This window comes from Orcinus orca, chromosome 2 (assembly GCF_937001465.1).
Source record: "Orcinus orca chromosome 2, mOrcOrc1.1, whole genome shotgun sequence".
Lineage (NCBI taxonomy): Eukaryota > Metazoa > Chordata > Mammalia > Artiodactyla > Delphinidae > Orcinus > Orcinus orca.
In genome coordinates this window covers 193,681,910-193,707,109 of record NC_064560.1, presented here as the reverse complement: position 1 = coordinate 193,707,109, position 25,200 = coordinate 193,681,910, and the positions used below count along the sequence as shown (strand labels likewise).

General features: G+C 38.8%; 1 protein-coding gene across 4 annotated transcripts in view; it reads right to left on the bottom strand.

The window, feature by feature from the left end:
- VRK1 (VRK serine/threonine kinase 1) overlaps positions 1 to 25,200 on the bottom strand; it is a 77,960-nt gene that overhangs the window by 49,915 nt on the left and 2,845 nt on the right. Inside the window, exons 2-3 of one of the 4 annotated variants that reach the window (XM_033419914.2) lie at positions 2,169 to 2,285; positions 750 to 920 (exon numbers count right to left, since the gene is read on the bottom strand). The exons of 1 other annotated variant lie outside the window; for it this stretch is intronic. The gene's annotated coding sequence lies outside the window, so the exon portion shown is untranslated. Of the gene's footprint in view, positions 1 to 749; positions 921 to 2,168; positions 2,286 to 21,789; positions 21,810 to 25,200 lie in introns of those variants that run through there. 2 more of the 4 variants (XM_033419899.2, XM_033419877.2) reach the window with 2 other exon arrangements.

The following is a 25,200-nucleotide window of genomic DNA, read 5'->3' as shown; positions in this document are numbered from 1 at the left end:
GTAAGTCCTAGATTACGTTTCTTTGGAATGGAATGGAATGGAATGGAATGGAATGGAATGGACTGTTGGTTTACTAATTACTACTTGAAACTAACTTTATGCTTGGGTTAAAACTTCCCTCACACTTCTATCTACTCCACATGAACGTGAAGAAGTCACTGAAATATACTCTGCTGCTCTGGTAGAAAGGGGCCGCTACAACACAAAATTTTCTTTAAAATGCCCCTAAATGAAACTCCCTTCCTCCCTTTGCACAAGTGGCTTCTTGTGGAAAAAAGATGCGGAGGCCTCCCTTCTGCCAGCCCTACAATTTTAGGCTGGCCACAGACAACCGACAGCTCAGAGGCTGGCTTCTGCTGGATGCAAGGGGGTGGCAATGGCAGTGGATTAATAAATAAGCATTTGGTCAATAACTCATCTTTTAAAATGTAGAGAGACACGAAAGACTTAAACAAATGCAGCTGGAACACCACACAGTTATGCAGGGCAACTTAACATGATAACCACCCTTTAAAAAAACATACTACCTAATTAAGGTTATGATTCTTAGAGTGTGCTGCTGGATTCTATTTACTAATATTTTATTTAGGAACAAAATTGATATTCATAAGTAAGACTGGTCTGTAGTTTGCTTTTTTCTAACATATTTATTTGTTTTGATATCAATATTATGCTCACTTCATAAAAACACTTTTGAAGTTTTTCTTCTCTTACCACAATATAAAGAGTTCACACAGCATTGGAATTACCTATCCCCTAGAAGTTGTGAAGATCTCAAGCCCGAGAGGCTGACGCACTGAGCGCTGGTAAGGGGGTGGAGCAAGTGGAGTTCTCACACATGGGCCAGTGCTTCAGCCATTCTGAAATCTGTTCTGCAGCAGCTGCTACCTGACCCAACAATTCCTCTTCTATGTATATACCTGAGAGAAATGAAAACATGTCCACCAAAAGGATAACAGCACCTTTACTCAAAATAGCGAAACACTGGAAACCCACATGTCCATCAACAGGAAAATGGACATAATAAAATAGATGAACCTCCCAATGCTAAGTTCAAAAAAAGAAGCCAGACACAAGACGAGACACTCATGGTTCCATTGCACTAATCTGTGACGAAAGAAGTCAAACAGCAGAAACCACTGGGAGGAGGAAATGACTATGAGTTGGAAGAAGGAGGTTTCTGGGGATCTGGTCGTGTTCCATACCCCAGTCTGGGTGATATCTGAACTGTATGTTCACGTCATTAAAATTAATCAAGTTATACACTTATGATTTATTTCATTCTATTTTTTCAGTTATGTAAAATTAACACGGTAAATTACACAAACATTAAGTGTTGTAACAGGGTCCAATCAGGAGAAAAAGAAAATGCACAAGTAACTTAAACAAGAACGCTTAATATAAAAAACTATTAATTTCTAAAAGGTGGTTGACTACTAAAAGGAGAACTCTAAGGAATAGAAAAGGGAGGGAACAGATACTATCTACAAGGTTAAGGGAGAGAACACAGAAATGAACTCTTCACTGGAAAGGCTGTAGCTACAGCCCACCGGGTGGCAGAGTTCTCTAGGGTGCCAGCTGGTCCATAGGAATCCACCCGCTGGGGTCCTGGTGGAAGCAAGATACTGCCTACCAGGGTCCTAAAGAAAAGTCACAGAGTAAGCATGCTGGCATCCATACCTTAAGAGAGGAAAAAAAAAAAAAAAGCACACTACAACAGCAAGAGAAGCCCCTTCCCCACTCTGCCTGGCAGTGTCTGTCCCTCACCCTCTACTGACTAACCTAACCTTGTGCTGGAGAAGAAAACATGTTTACAGGGTCTAGTTCAAGTATCACCAACAGAGCAAAAACAAGTGTATTTGGAGTTGAGAAGCAATAAATTGATAACCTGCACAAATGTATACACAGGTTGACAAACGTTTGCACATGCATACACACTTGAGAACCAACCACACTGATCAAGATACAGAACATTTCATCATGCCATCAAGTGTCCTAGGGCCCTTTTCTGCCAACACCCATTCCTGTTCTTCCCAACAAAGGCCAGTGGTTGTGCCCCTCGGGGTGGGCCACTTCCTTTGGAGAACCCTGCTCTGCCAGTTTTGTCTGAGATGGGTCTCAGACCTGAGAGGGCCACCTTTCAACATCCTCCCACAACCCCATCTGACCTTCACTGCACTTGGCAGCCCCTCTTATTTTCTGGTTCAGAGTAAAAGAAGTCTCCGAGTTTCAGAGAATATGAAATCGATGTGTCTCAAATCTCCTTGTTCCTTTTCAGAGGATTTCTGAAAAGAAGAAAGGAGAATTATTTAAAACCAGAAGTCCTTGCTCAAAAACTATAATAAATAACATGACCATAAACATTTACCTCAGTAAAGAACTTAAAATACTCATTGGAATTAAACAATTGCTTTAGTACATTATAGGTTTCTCCTAATAATGAAACCAATACCTACATTAAGGTTTCTATTAAAGAATAAAACGGAGGGCACAAACCTCTACCAAATTAAATCTTTCTGCATAATTTCTGCCCACCTGGAGCAAAGCAGGTTATGATGGCCAATCCAACAGAGAGATTTCAAAGAAAAGAAAGTTTACCGTCACTGACCATTACATAAACTGACCACTTCTTTTCTCACTGATATTAAATGAAATTCAGATGCAAGTGAAAAGCACATGAAAATGCAAATCAACACTGCCCTTTACTGAAATCACTTGCTGGTATATCCCATATTAGCATATTCACCAAAATTTAATTGTAAACAGAGTAATTATGGTACTGAAGTTATTAAATACACAAAGCAAGCTTGGAACTATACATATTCAAATAGAATTTCAGTGGCAGATCAACTTTTATATCTGAAACAATACCCTAATTAATAGTCAGCTCTGGTAATAAAATGGTCCTCTGTTTTTCAGATAACATTCCAAAAAAAGTTCTGCTGTGAATATTAAAAGTTTTGTGAAAAGAGTCTTAAAATTCCAATAGCTATATTTATCACAATATGGTACTGTATTTAGACAACTGGCATTTTCCAAGTCCTGGATTCAAGTTTGGAATATTTTTTTTAATCTTCTGCTGAGGAGAGAAAAAAGCTTGAATGAATCAAATAATTCCACTTACACTTAATGAGCTCTATGAATTCATCATACCCAAACTGGGAAATTACAATGCTGTATAAATCCTGTCACATACTGGATGACTAGTCATAAATTTTCCCTAAAACAGGTATGCACGTAAGTTCCTTTGAGGGGGTCATATATTTTTATGAAATTTTCTTTAAAGTCATAAGCTTCTCTGATGTTTTAAAACTGTATAGAGACACAGTGATTCAAGGATAATTTTCACCATGCCATTAACATGGTACCAGCATATTCTCAGCTCCACTCTTTGTAGTAGAAAGCACTTTCTCACCCTCCCCTATCTACACTTGGTGAAATCTTTTCCATATGCAAAGATCTAGCTCTTTTTTTTTTTAACATCTTTATTGGAGTATAATTGCTTTACAATGGTGTATTAGTTTCTGCTTTATAACGAAGTGAATCAGTTATACATATACATATGTCCTCCTATCTCTTCCCTCTTGCATCTCTCTCCCTCCCACCCTCCCTATCCCACCCCTCTAGGTTGTCACAAAGCACCGAGCTGATCTCCCTGTGCTATGTGGCTGCTTCCCCAAAAGAAATAGTCATGAAGAACCTAGGGGCAAGATGGGAATAAAGATGCAGACCTACTAGAGAATGGACTTGAGGATACAGGGAGAGGGAAGGGTAAGCTGGGACAAAGTGAGAGAGTGGCACGGACATATATACACTACCAAACGTAAGATCTAGCTCTTCTACAGTCAGATATGACCTCTGAAGCTTCAGCACTGTTCTTACCTCTTACTGCATTTGATAAATGTTCCCTTAAGTTTATGAACTCACTAGGTAAGAGAGCTGTCTTACAATACACTGCACTTGGTAGGATTTCAATAAATGCGTAAAATTATACAGCAGAAAGGTTAAGTTTCTTTTCCTCAAGTACCTGACATCTAACTTTATCCTTAATATATAATGCCATTCCTTTTAAAAGCCCAGCAACTGAAATCCATGTTGAACCCTATTTATTCTCCTCAAAACTGTAATTCCCCCTCATAACTCTCAACAGATGACCTCATCTGCTGCTTTAGAGAAAAAAGCCACAAACTTCAAGTGGAAATTCCTTTTATCTTTCCAAGACTCAAACCTACAAACCACCTGCACCCACTTCAGGCCTAACTTTACATCCATCCTATCCTCCTTCTGTGATCACAATTTAGGGAAGCCCTCCTCCTGCATCAAACATCAGCTCCTTCTTCACCTGCATCCCATCCCCTCCGACGTCCTGACATAAACTATTAATTAACCCCTCTGTCAAATGTTCAACATCTCCCTCAACTAGATCCTTCCCATCAGCTTTTAAATATGCTCATGGCTTGCCCATTGGGGGAAAAAAAAATGTTTTTTAACCCCCCTGCACTATCATCCTAACTCTCTCCTCCCTTTCAGCACAAAACCTGTACTTATGAACACGTCCTTTCTCCTCACCCTCCCCACAACTCACTCCATCCGGACTCTCCCTTCACAAGCCCACTCAAACTACTCTTGCTCAGGGCACTGAACCCGATGACTCGAGGAAGCATCTCATTTGTTCCGCTCATTACCCAGCAGTGCTCAACACTGTTGTTAATTCTTTCTTTCTTGAAACGTTCTTTCCTTTTGCTTTCACAACACAACACTCTACTGGTTTTCACTCTACTGTTTCCGGCCACTCACAGTCTAGGTATTTTGGGAGACACAACAGTGAGTAACACCTCATTCTTTCAAGGATTTTGTTCCACTTTTTGATGTATAGTTTTCCAGGATTGTATCATGCTAAAAAAGCAGACCACTGTACATGGTCTTACACCAAATACATCAAAATACAAATCCTATAAGAATAAATTACATAAAATAAAAACATGCCATTAAATAAAATTAAGACCTCTGGAAATAAAATTAATAGCTTTAAAATTAAGATGGAGGCATATACAAAAAATATAATTGATTGATATGAATATTCTTTAAGCTAACAGATCTGAAAAGAGTTGATAGTGTCGAAGAGATATCTGCACACCCATGTTCAGAGCAGCACTATTCACAACCACCAAAATGTGGAAGCAACCTAGGTGTCCGCCCACAGGCAAATGGATAAACAAAATGTGGTACAGATGTACAACACAGTATTATGCAGCCTTAAAAAAGGAAGGAAATTCTGACTCATAACATGGAGGTACAAATACAAGTGGTATTATTTCAAAGACTGTTCTTATACATGCTAATTACATAAATCTACTTGTTTTCACAGCAGTAAATAAAGGTTAACTGTGAATTATGTGAACTTATGAAGAAGAGTAATGATTTGTTCATACATTCACTCAACAAACATTTATTGATAATCTGCCACAGGCCAAGCACTTGTTCTAGGCACTTGCTATACTTCAAGGAACAAAACAAAGGTCCTACCATTTAACACTTATATTCTAGAAAAGACAGATAATAAAAGCTAACATAATGGGTAAGTTTTAGAGAATGGGTAATATTTTAGAGAATGTAGATGCTATGTTTCAAAAAAGAATAAAGTAGAGCAGGTTGGGGGGAGGGGATAGAGGACGGGGAGTGCAAGGTGACCGGGGGCAGCATGCAGTATTAACGGAGAGGTCATGGTCAGCCCCACTGAGGAGGTGAGATCTGAGCAAAGATGGGAAGGAGGCCACGTGAGTATCTGGGGCAGATATCCTAGGCAGAGGGATGAGTGGTGCAAAGACCCTAAGTTAGGAGCCTGTCCCGCAACCAGAGAAGAGTAAGGATGCCAGTGTGACTGGTGTGGACTGAGCAAGGGGAAAGAAGGAGGAGAAGTCAGAGAGGGAACACGGGAGCAACAGATCAAATGGAGCCCCGGGAGCCACCATAAGGACTCTGACTTTAGCAAAAGGGTAAACATAATATTTGGAACGGGTTTATACTTGCATTTTAATTCACAGTCCTTCAAATGAATCAAAATGAAGTCAAAATGAATCAAAATGAAAATCATACTCTGAACACTCAAGAAGAATTCTCCCACTGACCAATTTCTCACCAAAATTTTTACTTTTTTTTTATATTTCTGGTTAACATGTATTATTCCATCCTCAAAATCCATTTCATCTGTAGGCTAAACTTGATATCATGATTACCAAAATCTTAAGTGCCATTGTCACTAAAGTCACCTCAAGGTAGGAATGGTTTTATAATGGATCAACTTCCATTTCTCAAAAGTACGGGACAGGACTAGGCCCTATTCTCCCTTTAACTTAAACTAAGTTATTTGGTAGTGCTACTTGAGTAGATGGTTGCAACTTTTTGACAAGAAATATAAAACTTTTACCATTCTATGCCTCCTTTAAAATTTAAAATAAAAATAACACTCAAGGGCTTCCCTGGTGGCGCAGTGGTTGAGAGTCCGCCTGCTGATGCTGGGGACACGGGTTCGTGCCCTGGGCCGGGAAGATCCCACATGCCGCGGAGCGGCTGGGCCTTGAGCCATGGCCGCTGGGCCTGCGCGTCTGGAGCCTGTGCTCCGCAACGGGAGAGGCCACAACAGTGAGAGGCCCGCGTACCGCAAAAAAAAAATAATAAATAATAGTAATACTCAAACCCACAGAATTCTATATTATTACAAGTCATAGTGTCTGCTTCATTAACTCATTTACTCAACAAATATTTATTGAGCACATACTCTGTGCCAGGAACTGTCTAGAAGATGGGAATAAAGCAGTGAACAAATCAGACAAAAATCTCTGCCCTCGTTGAGCTAATGTTTTGTTTAGGAGAGACAGATAATTTTTTTCAAAATTAAAACATGAGCTACATCCAATGGTAATAAGTGCTAAAGGAAAAAAATAAAGCAGGGACATGGCGGGGGGTGGGGGGGCAGAGATGAAACCGAAAAGATGATCTGGTAAAGCGTCACAAGAAAGTGACATTTAAGCAAAGACCTGTAAATAAAGTGAGTGAAGTCAGCCATGCAGTGATCTAGAGGAAGAGCACCCCACACTGAGGGAGCAGCGAGTGCAAAGGCCGAAGGCCAGGACATGCCCAGCCTGTCCTAGCAGCAGCAAGGTGGCTGGTGCATCTGGCAGAGAATGAGCTCAGGGAGAACACTAGCTGGTGTCAGAGACATAAAAGGGCAAGGTGTGGCCATCACGTCCAACATGGAGGCCCCTGTAAGGACACTGACTTTGAATCTAAGTCAGATGGGAAATCACGGGAAGGTCTGGAGCAGAGAAGTGGCATGCTCTGACTTAGGTTTTCAAAAGATCACTCTGGTTGATGCGTCAAACAGACTGGAAGGGGGCAAGGCAGAACACCTACCAATTATTACAATGGCGTTGCTACTGGAATAACCACTGACTGCATTCATCCTTACTGAATAGTAAGGATGTCAACTTTTTACAAACTGACCTGATTTTAAGCAGCTAAAGAGAGGGGTACAGAAGAATGTAAGAGGTTTTTTAACTTTACACAAGCTACCCACCCCCAGAAAAACAAGTCTACAGTACCAAGTAGAAACAATCAATATTAGTGACAGATGGTCTAGGAAACATGCTAATCATCTCATATTCTAGATTTTCTAAGTTCTACCTTTATGGCAATTTAGTTCACCAGGAAATTAAACATTTGAACTCATTTATTCCAAAGGCATTTATAAAACACCTCCAGAATATGTGCTGGAAACTGTGCTAGGGACTGGAAATATAAAACCAAATAAAATGCAACCTTTGGCTTCAAGAAGCTGCACTTAGCTTCATGCAAAAACACCATCACACAGTTATGATTTAATATTACACCATCAGCTTCAAACAAGGATCAATAAAAAGCCCTCCAGGTAAAGAATGTTTCTGAATCCTTTGATAAAACTATTTATTAAAGACAGTGAGCAGTTGTACACATCAACTCTATTAGTTTCAGGGTGGGAAAAAAGTGCCTCTTCCAGTGATGCAACTTTTTAAGATATTAAGAGCTATGAAACTCCTGTTTCCCCTTTTTCAGTGGGTGCCTGGAAGTTCAGAGCAAAAGTATAAACTCGATTACATAACTATCCATTGTCAGAGGCAGTAATTCTCAATCCTGGCTATACATCATGGTTACCAGTGGAACTCTGAAACAGTAAAGGCCCTACTCCACAAGAGCCCCAGCATCTTCTATTTTAATCCTGCACAGGGGGTTGTGATGCACAGACTGGACCACTGGTCTAGATATAGTCATCCCTCATTATCCTCAGGGGACTGGTTCCTAGATCCCCTTGGATACCAAAATCCACTCAAGTCCCTTATATAAAATGGCATAGTATTTGTATATATTCTACGCACATCCTTCCATATACTTTAAATACTATCTAGATTACTTATAATACCTAACACAATGTAAATGCTATGTAAATAATTGTCCATGTGGCAAATACAAGTTTTGCTTTGGGGAATTTTCTGGAAATTTTTTCTCAAGTATTTTTTTTTTTTTTTTTTTGCCGTACGCGGGCCTCTCACTGTTGTGGCCTCTCCCGTTGCGTAGCACAGGCTCCAGACGCGCAGGCTCAGTGGCCATGGCTCACGGGCCCAGCCGCTCCGCGGCACGTGGGATCTTCCCGTACCGGGGCACGAACCCGTGTCCCCTGCATCGGCAGGCGGACTCTCAACCACTGCGCCACCAGGGAAGCCCTCAAGTATTTCTGATCTGCAGTCAGCTGAATTCACAGTTGATTGAACCTGTGGATGCAGAACCCACAGATATAGAGGCCAACTGTATTCTGGTACATCTTCCTTTCTTCATTAAGTCATTCATTTTCAATGTAAGGGCTCTATTACATACAACTCTATTGTATTAGAGGATTTTAGAAGTTGGGTAAAAAATATAAAATAGTGAATGAACGATTCAGAAGGAGCCTCCCCAAAAAACACCCTTTTCCCATCCCATCATATCCCAGGCCAAAAACATTTATCCCTATTTCAAACTTATTTGAAATTAAGAAGTAATTACAGGGCTTCCCTGGTGGCAGAGTGGTTAAGAATCCACCTGCCAATGCAGGGGACATGGGTTCGAGCCCTGGTCCGGGAAGATCCCACTTGCCGCGGAGCAACTAAGTCTGTGCGCCACAACCACTGAGCCTGTGCTCTAAAGCCCGCGAGCCACAACTACTGAGCCCACGTGCCACAACTACTGAAGCCCGCGTGCCTAGAGCTCGTGCTCTGCAACAAGAGAAGCCACTGCAATGAGAAGCCCGCACACCGCAACAAACAGTAGCCCCCGCTCGTCACAACTAGAGAAAAGCCTGCATGCAGCAACGAAGACCCAACGCAGCCAAAATTAAATAAATTAAATAAATAAATTTTAAAAAAAGAATTACATATTTTGGTGTAAATGGCTTCCTGCCAATCTACAGTAAGTCAAAGAATAAAATCAAATAGGAGATAATCAGTCAATAAAGAACTTCATCACCTCTTTTGCTAAATTACATTGTGAACAATTTGAAAGCAATACATCTAAGGACAGTCCTCTTACAAATGAGCCAGTTAATCAGAAGTTGATTAATGCATTGGTTTAGTGCTAAGAAATCATATGCAAAATAAAATACAGAATCTTGAGTTTTTATAGCCACTTCACAACAATACACAGGGTCTTCTTCATATATTTACTTTTGTCCCCACAAATCCTACAGTTGAGACAGAACTATAAGGATGACCACAGGAATAAAAGTAGAGTTACTACCAATACCATTTAACACAAACAACTGAGACACAGGAAGGTTAACTCAGTTCTGTTAGGGACACCCAATCAGTCCCCTGGTTTCACTCAGAGAACCAGGCATATCAATAAAAGTATGAAAAACATTCACAGCTGTATGGTACCCTTAGTAACACTAACAAAATAAGAGTCAAATGTAACACAATGAGAATTTAGAAGTGAACCTCCAGAGATAATGATCCCATCAATTCATAGATTTATTTCTGAAAAACATTAAGCTAAACTCAAACTGTGATACAATCTTTAGAAGCAATTGTCACACTAGTCATGTTTTCACACTTAAGCTGGAAAGAACTAGGTGAAGACTCGAACTTCTAACTTGGAAAAATAAAGTGGATATCTTCACAGGAGAAAAATTTCTTCCTAGTCAGATTTTTTAAACTTGTATTAAAAAAATGATTAACATTAGATTATAAAAAGTTTTGGTATAGTGAATAAAATGTTTAAAATACAGTATCAAATGTACTTCTTCAACTTTTATTTCCTTTAAATGATTTCCAAAAGTTCTAAAAGAGGAAGACTAACTGCAGAATTAATTTTTAATTGAGAACACATAGTATGGTACAATTTCAAACACAATCCCGAGATACCTCACTGCCACCACTTGCCCCCAAAAAGGAACGATGTCATGAAGTTTTTGCTGTGCACTTCTTCTGACTTTTGATGCAGTGATTAAAACATCCATCCATGGAGTCCTAACAGGTCTCCACGAACCAACCATGAATAAGACACTACAGTAATATTTAGAAAACTTCCTGCTCTGCCCAGGCAAAGGCATCAAATCTAAGAGAAGAACAAGCTTGAAGATGCCAACCTCAAAGGGAGGTGGGTGCCTAGCTCCTTGACCCATAAGCCCTACAAAAAGAGCTGAAAGGAACGCTTTTTTTTTTTTAATTAAATTTATTTATTTTTGGCTGCGCTGGGTCTTTGTTGCTGCCGTGCAGGCTTTCTCTAGTTGCGATGAGCGGAGGCTACTCTTCATTGCGGTGCACAGGCTTCTCATTGCAGTGGCTTCTCTTGTTGCGGAGCATGGGCTCTAGGCACGCGGGCTCAGTAGTTGTGGCCTGCAGGCTCTAGAGCGCAGGCTCACTAGTTGTGGCGCACAGGCTTAGTTGCTCCGCGGCATGTGGGATCTTCCTGGACCAGGGCTCGAACCCGTGTCCCCTGCACTGGCAGGCGGATTCTTAACCACTGCACCACCAGGGAAGTCCCAGAACACTTCTTTATGTAAAGCAATCACAGGAACTTTTCTAAAATTAGAAATTTTGAACTATATTGCTAATATTTTTTATAACATTTAGCACACTTTGCCAATCCTGTAAATGACAGCTTTCCCATTAGTTCTCCTATTTTGGGGGCGGGGGGGCGGGTTGCAAAATTAACTACCAAACGTTGCTCGTGGTTAATTCTCCGGGTGTTCTGTATTAAATCTCTGCAAGATAGCTGCTGAACAACATCTTTCCTTATATATTCTTGCAGCAGGGCTCAAAGGAAGACTATTTCTAAATACTCTAAAGGAAATTAGGATGACCAAATAATCAAAGTAAATCAGAAGAGTACTATAGACATAAAAAATTCTGCATGAAAACAAAAGAACTTTGCAGAATCTCAGAAACAAGAAGGGTTTTCTAAGCAACACATAAAATAAAACACATAAGGCCTAAAGAAAACTGATAAATTTGACAAAAATTCTCCACAGGTTAAGAAATACCATAAACAAATTCAAAAGACAAATAAAAAATACCTACAAGACCTATGACAAAAGGCTAATTTTCTCAGTACATATTCAAGAATCCTTTAAATTATAAGAAACAAAAGACAGAAGCCCAACAGAAAAATGGGAAAGTGACATAGAGAGGCAAATTCATGGAAAAAGAAATAAAAATGACCTAAAAAAAAAAACCTTATTAGAGGAATTTTCAAATGCATACAAAGTAGAGATGTGATATAATGAACTCCCATGTACACGTCACCCAGCTTCAACAATTATCCACACATCGCCAGTTTGTTTCCTCTGTATAAACAATCCACTAGCCCCTCCCAAGACTAGTTTAAAGCTCACCTCAAACATCATATAATTTCATATGTAAATTTTTCTAACAGGGACTTTTTAAAAATACACTCACCATATATCATTGTCACACCTAATAAAATTAACAATTCCTTAATATCACCTAATAAGTGTTCAAATCGCCCCAACTTTTTTTTTTTTAAAAAGTCTTAGAGTTGATTTTTTAGTCACTGTAACTGACTGATGTGTCTTTGAATCTCTTTAACAGACAAGTGTCACCTCTCTCTTTAATTTTTTTTCCTTCCCCTTGTCATTTGTCCTGTAAAATTTCCCACACTTTGAATTTTGCTGATTATCTTAAAATTGTCACGTAACCTTTTCTCCTATATTTTTTGTTATTGCAGTTGCTCAAAGTGTCCTATCTCTGGTGTCTGCCTTTCAGCAATAGACCACCAGGAACAAACCTGTAGTTAAATAAATTGGGAGAACACACACCACAGGAACAGTGGGGCATCTCATAAGAGAATGTTGTAAAGAATCTATGATAGGATTTGGGCTTTGGTTGGGTAATTTGGGGGAGGGCTAGGGAAGCAGGAATTTCTCTAGTTTCTTTTGGATGTGGTTAGAAAGTGGGGTAATTCTATGCCGGGTATCTCAATAAATCTTATCTGAGGGGAGACTAGAACCAAGATAAAGCAGTAATTGGTAAAGAAGCTGTGGTCACTCATTCTGGCCAAGTATTTTGTGGGTGGCAGCAACCTTGCTCTTGTTTGTGCTCTGTCTCATTTTTCCGTGCTCTCAGAGAAACTTTGAGGCATTCTGTGAGACTGTTTATGTTTAAATGGAGAACAGCGTGGTCTAGCGGTGACACCAGGCCAGATTCTGAGTGCCAGGGCCGCTCTTCTCCTTTTTCTTTTGCACTAGACAATGAAGCCCTTCAAGTTGACCACCGTGTCCCTCTTACTCGACCCCAATAGTGCTGGGTATTTTCCTTGCCTCACAACCATTGACAGGTAAGTTAACAGGGCCAAGATTCAAAAAATATGTATGGCAAGTGTAATTTTTGCAAAAATGCCTTTTTTGCTAATTAACTTCGAAGTACTGAGAGTGTGCATACTGCAGAATCATTTGCAAAATGAAACGTCTTAAAGTGGTAAAATATTTGCTTTAATGACTAATAATGTAAATGTCATAAAAAGAGTATAAAAGACAAAACAGAAACATATTCAATGTTACTATAAATACACAGCCTAACTATTAAATAAAAAGAAGGATGACTTCCAGTGATCAAGAGGACAAAATAATGAAATAAATAACTGATGTAAAGCTCTTCAGAAAAAAGTTTTTAGTTCTTGTTTTACTAATACAAAACGTTGACAAAAATTCAGTTGAAAAACCTTGATGTGATAAACTACTGCAGAATATATGAAAAAATAGTTAAGAAAATAATGTATAAAAATAGTACCATTATGAGACTACAAAAGGATCTATTCCAATAACGAGCAGATGTACATTTTCCCGTCTAAGGTATTCCACAGTTACATATTTTGCCAATGGAGGCTGTTGCCAAGAGAATGCAAAAGGGCTTGAGAGCACTCTCAACCCTCCTGCTCATTATAGAAAGAATGAATGGTCCCTGAACAAAACGGAAAAAAAAAAAGGAAGGAAAACCAAGGAAAAACATGTTTCTAGTTGAAAATAAATCAAAGTGAACATTAAAAGGTTAATGAACTCAATAATAAAAAGGCAACCCAATGTAAAAACGGACAAAGGATCTGAACAGACACTTCTCAAAACAGATAAACAACTGGCCGATAAGCACACAAAAATATGCTCGACCTCACTGGTCATTAAGAGAAATAGAGATCAAAACCGCAAAGAGATACCACTTCACACACACTACCATGGGTATAAACAAAAAGACAGAAAATCACAAGTACTGGTGAAGATTTGGAGAGATCTTCATTGCTACTGAAAATGCAAAATGGTGCAGCCACTTTGGAAAACAGTTTGGCAGTTCCTAAAGAAAAGTTAAACACAGAGTTACCACATGACCCAGCAATTCCACTGGTACGTATATACTCAAGAGAAATGAAAACATATGTCCACACAAAAACTTGTGCATAAATGTTCACAGATAGCAGCATTACTCATAATAGTCCAAAAGTGGAAACAACTCAAATGTCCTTCAAAGGATGAATGGATAAATGAAATGTGACATACCCATACGCTGGGATTTTAGTCAGCAATAAAAAGAAATGAAGCACTGATTCATGCTACAACATGGATGAACCTTAAAAACATACTAAGTGAAAGAAGCCAGTCACAAAAGACCACGTATTGTATGGCTCCAATTACGTAAAATTTCGAGAGTAGGTAAATTTATAGAGACAAAAGCAGATAAGTGGTTTCTTAGGGCTCTGGGGGCCGGGCGGCAGTGGGTGATGGCAGAAAATGGAGAGTGACTGCTACTTGGTAGGGGAGTTCTCTTAGGGTTGATGAAAATATTCTAAAATTAGATTATGGTTACAGTCCTGTGAAAATACAAACACTGAACAATACCTTTTAAATGAGTGAATTGTATGATAACTGAACTGTATCTCAATGAAGCTTACTTTTTAAAAAAAGATTAATGAGAGGGAAAATGTGATACCAATGACAAAGGAAGGAACAATAGCTATCCTGAAGTTATGACATTCTGTGTAAAGAAACTATACCTTCTGAAAGAAGGGTAGATACCACCCCAACGCAGGCTACTAAGAACACAGAGGAGCCAGCAAAGGGTACACTTTGTTATGTCACCAGTGTGGTTCACTGACTACTCCATTGAAGAGCACAAGTATAGTATGCAGCTATTCGGAGGATATGCCACCTTCCAGAGCACACATGCAACATGAGAGAGAGAATTCACTGAGACCAGAACTCATTTGATCATGAATGACTTCTGCTGATTCCTGAAACTCTGCATTGTTATCTGTGATTCTCAGAAGTTCAAGTAGGAAACTGAAGGAAAGGACAAGCGAAATGAATAGTATATGTATATGACATTCAAAAATGGAATTGGCGTCCTGAGCCATGGCTTACTAAAACAGAATGATGAGCTCCTGGCAAGGGACAGAGAATAACAACAAGATCAGAAGAACAGGTGCGGGGGCGAGGACTTACCACCGTGATCAAGAAAGCTCTTTCCTCAGTAGCTTAGATGACAATCTAGATGGCATACTCATCATAACTGGTGATAACATAAAGCTGGGAGATATCAAGAACACATCAGATAACAGAAACGAGTTCCAAGAATATTCTGATAGGCCTAAATAAAACTGTAAACTAGGGAGAATAATCTAGCAAACTACAGCCAGGATGAAAATCAGAAAACATTTCATTCAAATCCTTCATTTTGCAGGTGAAGCTGAGGCCACAAGGGTTTAATAACATGCCCAAATTCAGAAGGTGCATTAAAGGTAGATTAAGGCTGAGAATACAGGAACCCTAACTCCCAGACTGGTGTTCACCTGACCCAATGCTACCTGCTACTACTCATATAGATTAGCATATAGGGAAAAAGAGAACCTTGACCCTTACCTCACAACACACAAAAATCAACTCCTGAAAACTGAGACCTAAATGTGAAAGGTAAGATGATAAAACGTCTTGAAGATAACATAGGAAAATATCTTCATGACCACAGAGTAGCAAAAACTTTTTAAACAAGACACAGAAAACACTAGCCATAAAGGAAAAGATGGGTAAACTGAAATTGATTAAAATTTAGAATTTCAGTTCATCAACAAGACACAAGAGTGAAATGGCAAGTCATAGATGGAAAGGGATTTTTACAATTCATATTTTCAACAAAGGATTCATATCCAGAATATACAAAACTCCAACATTTCAATAAGAAAAAAGACAACCCAGTTTGTTAAAAATTGGTAAAAGCCTTGGAACAGGCACTTTACAACACAGGATACCTAAAAGGCTAATAGCATATGAAAAGGTGCTCAAGTCACTAGTTATCAGGGAAATGCCAATTAAACCACAATGAAATCAACACAACCACAGAATGGTTAAAAAAATTTTTTTAATGTTTAAATGACAGTACCAAGTGGAAGTGAAGTTGCAGAGCAATGGGAACTCTCAGTTTGCTGGTAGGAGTATGAATTGGTACAATCATTTTGGACAACTGTTTGGGAGTAACTACCTATTAAAGCTAAAGATACATATGCCCTATGACTAGCAACTCTACTCTTAGATCTACACTCAACTAAAATGAATATACATATGAAGCAAGAAATATGAACAAGAATGTTTACAACAGCATTATTCATCAATTGCTCCAAAGTAGAAACTATTCAAATATCCATCTACAACAGAATGGATCAATTGTGGTCTATAATTTGAGGTAATTTTAAAAAATGGTCACAAATTTTCTGACACACCTTCCATAAAGATGTGAGGTCTAAGTTCCCTCCCCTTGAATCCAGGCAGGGTTGTGTCTATTTCAACCAACAGAGTATAGTGGAAGTGATGTTATGTGACTTCCAAGGATAAGTCACTCTCAGGAAGCTTCCTCTGGGAACCCAGCCAACGTGTTTGAAGAGCCAAAGCCTCGTGGAGAATCTGCAACCAGGGCACACCCACCTTTATAGCAACCACCATACTAGTGATAAGGTGATAAAACTTAGTCCCAAAACAGAAGAGGAAGAATATGCACTGAAGAAAATAAATATAACACCAACCTAAGCTCCTACACATGCAATGTCCAATTTAAGCTTGGTTTCTTATTACAAGGGCCCAGAATGAGGATGCAGGAGCTCATCTCCAAATTGCTGTGATTTTATCCAATACCAGAGAGACTGTGCTCACTGGATATTTCCTAAATCTCCTCTCCTTCTCAAAGGAATCTCTGCTTCTGGAAACAAACATTGACCTTCCTCTTGTTATATATGATCATCAACCCCACTACAGCCTTTTCAGCAGCAAAATCTGAACACTATCCAAAGAGTACACCACGGACTCAAAAGTTGCAAAGAAGCAAAGCAAGTTTCAAGTAGAAGTTTCTGACTCCATTCAAACTGTTTTAGATATACCGCTGGAAAAATAGTCACTTTCAAAAAAAAAAAAAACAACAAATTAGGTGCTCTGATCAACAATCCCAGATGAGGATTTCTCTGGTGGCGCAGTGGTTAAGAGTCCGCCTGCCAATGCAGGTGACACAGGTTCAAGCCCTGGTCCGGGAAGATCCCACATGCTGTGGAGCAACTAAGCCCATGCGTCACAACTACTGAGCCTGTGCTCTAGAGCCCGCAAGCCACAACTACTGAGCCCACGTGCCGCAACTACTGAAGCCTGCTCGCCTAGAGCCCGTGCTCCACAAGAGAAGCCACCGCAATGAGAAGCCCGTGCAGCAACGAAGAGCCAACGCAGTCAAAAATAAATAAATAAATTTATAAAAAATAAAAAATTAATATGGTTGTTGTTTAACCCCAACTAAGTTTGGAGTGCTGTGTTATGTAGTAATCGATAACCAAAACTAATGTATTATGCAATAACAGATAACCAGAACTACCGAGCTATTAAAAAAAAAACACAACATACTATATATGCAACAACATGGATGAATCTCAGATACAATGTTGAATAAAAGAAGCCTGGTTAAAAGGAGTACGTAATATAATTCCATGTACATATAAGTTCAAAACCAGGCAAAACTAAGCTATAGTTATAGAAGTCAGAAGAGTGGTTACCAGGGTGGGAATAATTACTAGAAAGGGACACAACAGAGACTTCTGGAGTGCTAGAATAGCAAATGTCTTGATCTTGGTGGTAATTATAGTGTGTTCACTATGTTAAAAAAAAAAAGAAAAAAAATCATTGAGCTAGCTAAGATTTATGCACTCTTCCCACTATGTATTGTTTTGAATCAGTAGAACTTGGTAACCTAACAGTTAAGGGTATGAAGGCAAAATAAAGAATGACTCTAAGTTTTCAGGCATAATTGACTAGGTAATGCCATTAACTGAACAGTTAAACCGTGGGGCAAATAAAAACAGAAGCAGAAAGCAGAGACAATGTCCTATTCATTTTGTATTCAAGTACCTACCCCAGTACTCAATACACAGTCACTCTGGCTTCCAAGATACTCTTCTCATTTCTATCCTACCTTTCTGCCCACCCCTTCTTGGTCTCCTTTGTTGCCTCCTTTGTGTCCAGCTGCCTCTTAATATTGGGATTCCTCAGCCTTCCGTCCCCAATTCCCCTTTCACAGACGTGCACACGCACAAACGCACACACCTTTCTCCTGTATTTTCAATTTCAGTTGACAGCATCATCATCACCTACTTGTTCTTTTGAACTAGAAACTTCAGAGTTGACCAAGAATTGGGATTGCAGTTAGCTAAATTAAAAAAGAAAAATTTAACAGGATAAACGTAAGTTCTCATGCTTGAGCACCAAAACCAATGCATAAAAACAGAATGAAGAAGATATGGCTTAAACAGATCTAGGGGTTTAATTCAACTCTAGGTTCAACCATGATGTGGTTATCAAAAAGATATAGCTGATAATAAAAATGTAGTATGTAGAAGAAAGGCAATATTTTTTCCTAGCCTAATAGAAGAAAAGTGTTGTGTCTAAAACCAGAGATGCAACTCAATTTTTTACTAATCAAGCCCTGCCTGGAGTACTGTATTCAATTTTAAGCAGTACAGTTTAAACAGGGGATTAAATCAAAGGAAAGTCACCAATGTGGTGAAGTGACATGAAATCATGCCTTGTAAGGAACAGTTAATGAACTAGATGGAGGTGTTTCAACTCAAAAAGACTGAGGAGACTAGATGACGGTCTTTGAGTATTTGAAAAACCATTACGTGGAACAGGAATTCAGCTTGTCCTACATGTCTCCAAAAGACAGAATTGGGTGGGAGAAATAAGAAAGTAGACTTCCACTCAATCTAAGAAAGAATTTACTAACAGTCAAAACTTTATGAAAAACAGGGACAATTTTGCCTCCCTGGCCAGGGATGCTAAACACCCAACAATTCAGAGAACAATCCCCTACAACAAAGAGCGACCCATCTAAATGTCACCCATCTAAATGTCAACATGGTTGAAAAACCCTGTTCTAGAAGTAGTGAGCTCCCTGCCATCGGAGGCATTCCATTATAGACCAGACAATGTGATGACATCCAATACATGACTTTCAAGAATGGTGGGAAATGAGTGGAATAAAGATTTTCTGTTTCGATAACTCTCCAGAGAAAAATACCCTCAGGCATGTTACAGTGATGATGATATGGTGATGATGATAAACACTTACTGAACACATACAGTGGACCAGACATGATACCAAGTGATTCATTGTACATATTTCACAGATCATTCTCAAAACCACCTATGAAATAGCTACTATTTCACCTTGATGTGATGGTAAAATTAGGTTGCCCTGATATCATACAGCTGTCAATCTTGGAATTCAGATCTACCTGACTCCAACTATGTACATCACTGTCCCAACCATAAATACTAATGACTTCAAAGCTTTCGTACTCTAGAAAACAAATGAAACAGCACGTATTCTAGAAGTATCGGGACAATGTCTGAACAGGTTTGTACTCACTGCAAACCTAGTTGGCTGGGAGAAAGAGTAAAGGATTATTTGAAGTAGTCCAGTGATGAAGGAGAGATCAATTATACTGACTGTCCCCAACTGCCTACTTTTGTAAGAGCCAAGAAGCTCTTATATACCCATGGAATCTCAGTCAGAAGCTGAGATTAATGATGACATCCCTTTATCCATAGGCGTGAAAGCTCAGGATGGACAGACGTTTGAACATCCCCGACTGGGAATCCTGCCCTTAACAAATACACTAGATGCAGATACATGGTTTCTTGGCTGCCTCTACGCAAGCCCATCTGTCAGGATGGCAGTGTGCCTGCTCACATGTTGGTCAAACTGTCACTAGGGCATAGGTGCCAAGCAATGATAGTTTTAAATGGGCAGCTTGCATAGCACTGTAAGAGCTTGCTCTTCTGCAGGGGAAAAAAAAACAAAAAACAAAAAACTCCGCTTTAATACTGAAGGGTTGCAATCACAAGTAAAACAGTCTTGGTCAATCTGAACATTTCAGTGGAAAAAAGATCCAGACTTGTGGAAAAGAGTCAGACTAAGGAAATTAAATCAAACAGAAAAAGTGCTTTGAAGGCAAATAAGTGATTGCACTAAAGCTTTTCACATTGCCAACCTTTCATTAATACACGTCACGGTAATCTCTTATGCAGTAAAATCCTTTGCTCAACAAGTCATCATCGATGTTTTATAAAAATGGAATGATATGGCTTCCCATGTTCTAATTAAAAAGTAGAAATGCATATGGATATTTAGCAGTTTGACATTAAATAAGTTCTATTTGTTAAGTGGCTATTTTTTAAATGACAGAAGTTTAATCCACATCCAAGATAATCTTTTAAATGCACAAAAGAAGGCAGAAACCAAATGAGTTTCCCAAAGGTGAACAGAAAAAGAAACATAATTTCTTCGGGGAAAGGATCAAGAACGGGAAGTGGATGTTAAAACAGAAACTGAGTGTATTCCGGGTCACAAATTAATGAAGTAGGACTCGGGGGCTGTCACGTATCACATCCCCCCAACTATAAGGGGGACAGAATAGGCTTAGAGATAGAATAGGTTCCTATTCTATCTCTAAAGATCCTTTGGATCACTGGCATGAAGTATCTAACATTCTTATTGCTTGGAAATTCTTCCCTCAGACTAAAACTCTAATGCTGCAGTTTGAGCTGTGTGTCCTTGTTCAGTCCTCGGTGATTTTGAAGAACAGCTGGTCATCATCATTCTCCATGTGGTTCTTCATATACAAGTATCAGGACATACTGATTAAATAACCCCTAAGTCTCCTCTTAGCCATGATAAATAAAAGTGATTCCATTAACTTTTCCTCACTGGACCAATTTATCAACTCTTTACGTTTTTATCATTTCAGTTGCTCACCCCTTGGACCCTTTTTAGGTCTGATAAGAAATGTCACCCACATCAACAATGAGCCAACATGTACAATTTACTAAAAGAAGCATTAAAATGAAGGAGTTTGAAAGTCCAGCAGAGTTCCCAGTATCCATCACTGAGGACAGTGGCAAAAGTCTGAAATCTACTATTATTCTTCTAGGAAATACAAAGGACATTGTTATAAAGTGACACCACTGTTTTGGCTTTGTGGTAGACGTCTGTAACACAAAGTACTAAGTCAAGTTCAGGGTCCTGGCTATAACCTGTTCTTCCTACCAACCTATTACTGTACTGCTATACGTGCCCCTAAAACAACTTCTCTTGAAGACCATCTCTCCCATATCATTTTTCCTGCTCAAGAACCCACAGTACATTCTAGTGGCCAATGAAACTGATTATAAACTGGCCAGCAGTTTTCTAGACTCATGAACCAACTATCCTCCCCTTCACTCCCATGACTCCCCAGAACAGCCAGTTCTTACCTATTTTCTCTAGGACCTAACTTTGCTCATGCTATTCTCTAAAATGTGTTCCCACTTCCTCTCAAATCTATACATAAATTTTTTTCAAGACTTAAGGCATGAGTCTCCATACCTTCATACACCTTCATAAATCTGTATTAATTTTCAACCTTACTTGCTTACTCATTTCCTCCTATCTTCATTTTGTATGCAGTTTACAGTGTACAGCCAGCTGATTTTTGATAAAGGTTAAAAAAAATGATTCAATGGAGAAAGGGTAGTCTTTTCAACAAATGGTTTGTCACAGTTGGACATCCATAGACAAAAGAAAAAAAAAAAAAAAGAACCAAGACCTAAACGTCAAACCCTCTGCAAAAATTAACCCAAAACGAATTTATTGATCAAAATGTAAGACATAAAATTGTAAAACAGAAGAAAACTTGGAACATCTACTTGACCTAGGGTTTGGTAAAGCGTTCTGAGACATGCATGACACCAAAAACGATCCATACATTGGTAAGTTGAACTTCATCAAAATTAAAAACTTTTGTGCTGCAGGAGACACTGTAAGAGAATGAAAAAACAAGCCACAGACTGAGAGAATATATATGCAAATCACATATCTGGCAAAGGACTTGTATTCAGAATATATAAAGGATACTCTAACCTCAACAATAAGAAAACAAATTAGAAAATGGGCAAAAGATTTCAACAGACAAATCACCAAATGAGATATGAATGTGTGGGAGTGAAAAAAAATTTTTCCACTACTCTTCTAGGTTCTTTTGGCTGGTATATTAATTAAATTGACATATGACAGATTAGCAGGAGAAAAACAAATTTAATTACCTCCATAAAAATATGGGACCCAAGGGTAAGTTGGGCAGTTGAGGCTAATATACCATCCTGAGCTAAGGAAGGGGACAGGGGCCTGGGACTTCAAAGGGGAGGAAGGTAACTCAGACAATAAGATCAGATGTTTTGTTATTAGATGCCAAACAGAGAGGGCTTTCAGATAAAAGTTAGCTCTGGTAATAGCTCTCTCTGAGCCAGGCTCCCTATCTAAATTCATTTGGCAGTTGAAGTGGAGGTAAAAAGCTCTTGAGTCTTGGGTCTCCACTGTCTTTGGCTTAAGGTAATCTGCATGCCATAACGGCACATTTGGGGGAGGCTTTTTCTGAAACCCTTCAAATGGCAAATAAGCACATGTAAAGATGTTCAACATCATTAGCCATTAGGAAAATGCAAATTAAAGCCATTATGGAATACCAATACACACCTATTAAAATGGCTAACATAAAAAATACTGCTAACACCAAATGCTGGTAAAGATGTGGAGAAATTGATCTCTCTTGTAGTGATGATAAGACTGTAAAATGGTACACCTCTGGGAAAGTTTGCAGTTTAAACACACACTTACCCCTACAACCCAACAGTTGCACTGGAGTATTTATCCTAGAAAAGTGAAAACTTATATTCATACTAAAACCAGTACATGAGTGCTCATAGCAGCTTTATTTGTAATAGCCAAAAACTAGACAAACCACAACCTTCAATGGATGAATATTATGTGGCAAAGCCATACAAAGGATGAGCATAATACAATGATCAAAACTAGGAAACTGACATTGATAGTGTTAGTAATAAAAGTACTTACTCAAATTTTAGTTTTTACACTGTGTGTGTGTGTGTGTGAGTGCACATACACACATGTGTATGGTCCTGTGACATTTCATCACCTATAGAGATTCTTATAACCGTCACAATAAACAGGACATACAACTGTTCAATCACCCCAAAGAAACTGCCTCATGCTCCCCCTCTATAGTCACACCATACCCCAAGCCCTCACCTTAGCAAAACTGATCTCTTCTCCATTTCTATAATTTTATCGTTTTGAGAATACTATATAATGGAATTCTAATCACACAACCTTTTGAGGTTGGCTTTTTTCACTCAGTACTATGCCCTTAAGCTCTATCCAAATTGTTGCTTGTGTCAATAGTTTGCTCCTTTTTGTTATGAGTAGTGCTCCATTATATGGCTATACCACATTTTATTTGACCATTTACCCACCGAAGGACGGAAGGACGTGTTGGGTTGTCTCTGAGTTTTGGCTATTATAAACAAAGCCGCTAGGAACATTCACATACAGGTCTTTGTATGAACATAAGTTTCTATTTTCCGAGGATAAAGGCCCAGGGGTGCAACTGCTGGGTCATGTGTTTGAAGTATATTTAACTTTTTAAGACACTGCCAAACGAATTCCCAGAGTGGCTGTACCATTTCACACGGGCAGCAACATATGAGGTAATGAAAATTTGAAAGTCACAATTTCTACAATGCTTTCTAAAAGCCTGTAAAACAAGTAAGATTAAGTCTCTTAAATGTTATAATCTGACCTTAGTATTTTTTAAATGGATTTTTAAAACTTTTTTCCTGATTCCCACAAAAAGACTTCTTCTTTATTACCGCTAATGAAGAATGTATAATCAGATATAATCTGTATGTTGACAGCTCTGTTGCTGTATTATATAAGCTGCAATAAGAAGTGGAACAAAAGCAACATTGCCAACAGAAACAGCAAGTTTGTTTCTCTGTGTTCCTGACGCAGTCTATGAAGACTAAAGGCCTAACAGCACTTTCTAACACACAATGTGATCACAGTCCATTTATACACAGTATCAACAACGGCAGTTTGTTCAGCTGTTACTTGGTAAGACAATTTGAGGAAAGCAACTAATCTGAAATAAGGCTGTAGTTATCTTAGCTATAAGATTCCTAACTTCATGACTTTTTAAAAAATTTTGGATATAATTGACAATTAGATAGATAATGGAGTCTCTCTGGGATTCCTGAAACAAGGAGCTAGATCTGAAGCAGACATATCTATCCCAAATGTAAACAGCAATAAGTCTGCCAGTCTGCAGAGAAAACAAAATAAATGCACAGAAAGAAACTACAAAGCCGTGAAAAGAGTGGGATGGTGCTGCCCTTGTGCCCACTGACTTTCCAGTTCTCATCAGTTCCTTTCACGACCAACTATGTAATTCTGGATATTGAGCTCCAAGACAAATGTGTCCTTACAATATGACAGAACGTTGTCAAATCTCAAATTAATAACCTTGCAACTTAATTACATGACTTCCATCTAGTGTATCTTCCCACTTAATATATGTGGCTTATTGATAAACATTTTAGTATGTATATATATTTAATATTCATCCTAAATATTGGCCAGTGTGGACAGCATCTATATAATTTTCAAATCTGAGAGTACTGGCTTCTATCCCTTGGAGAGAGAGGAGTTATTGCAAAGAATCATCAAAATCCATGTACCTACACTAAGACTAAATAAATAATACAATTCAAACCAAGCTGACAAAAATGTTGTGGCTAATAAAATTCCCTTTTTTTTTTTTTTTTTTTTTGGCCTCACTGCACAGCATGCAGAACTTCCCTGACCAGGGATCGAACCTGTGCCCCCTGCATTGGAAACATGGAGTCTTAACCACTGGACCACCAGGGAAGTCCCTAAAATTCTTAATAAATTTACTCACCGATATTACTAGAAGTAGTTTCTTGTCATTAGTATATATTGGTGAATATTAAAAATCAAATTCTAATTATGGGGGGAAGGGCAGACTTAATACCTCTCCAGACTCTCTAGAGAGCTTTTCTTTCATCAAGTGTCCATATGTCATCCAGAAAAGAAGAGCAGAATGTGCTTGAGTTTGAGTGCAAAGATTTAAGATGACATTGGGAGAGATGGAGCAGGAATAATTGGGCAAGTGCATGAAACTATTTCCAAACAACCACCTCATAATGTTAGGTAATTAAATATCATTCAGAAGCTAAGGGGACAAGAT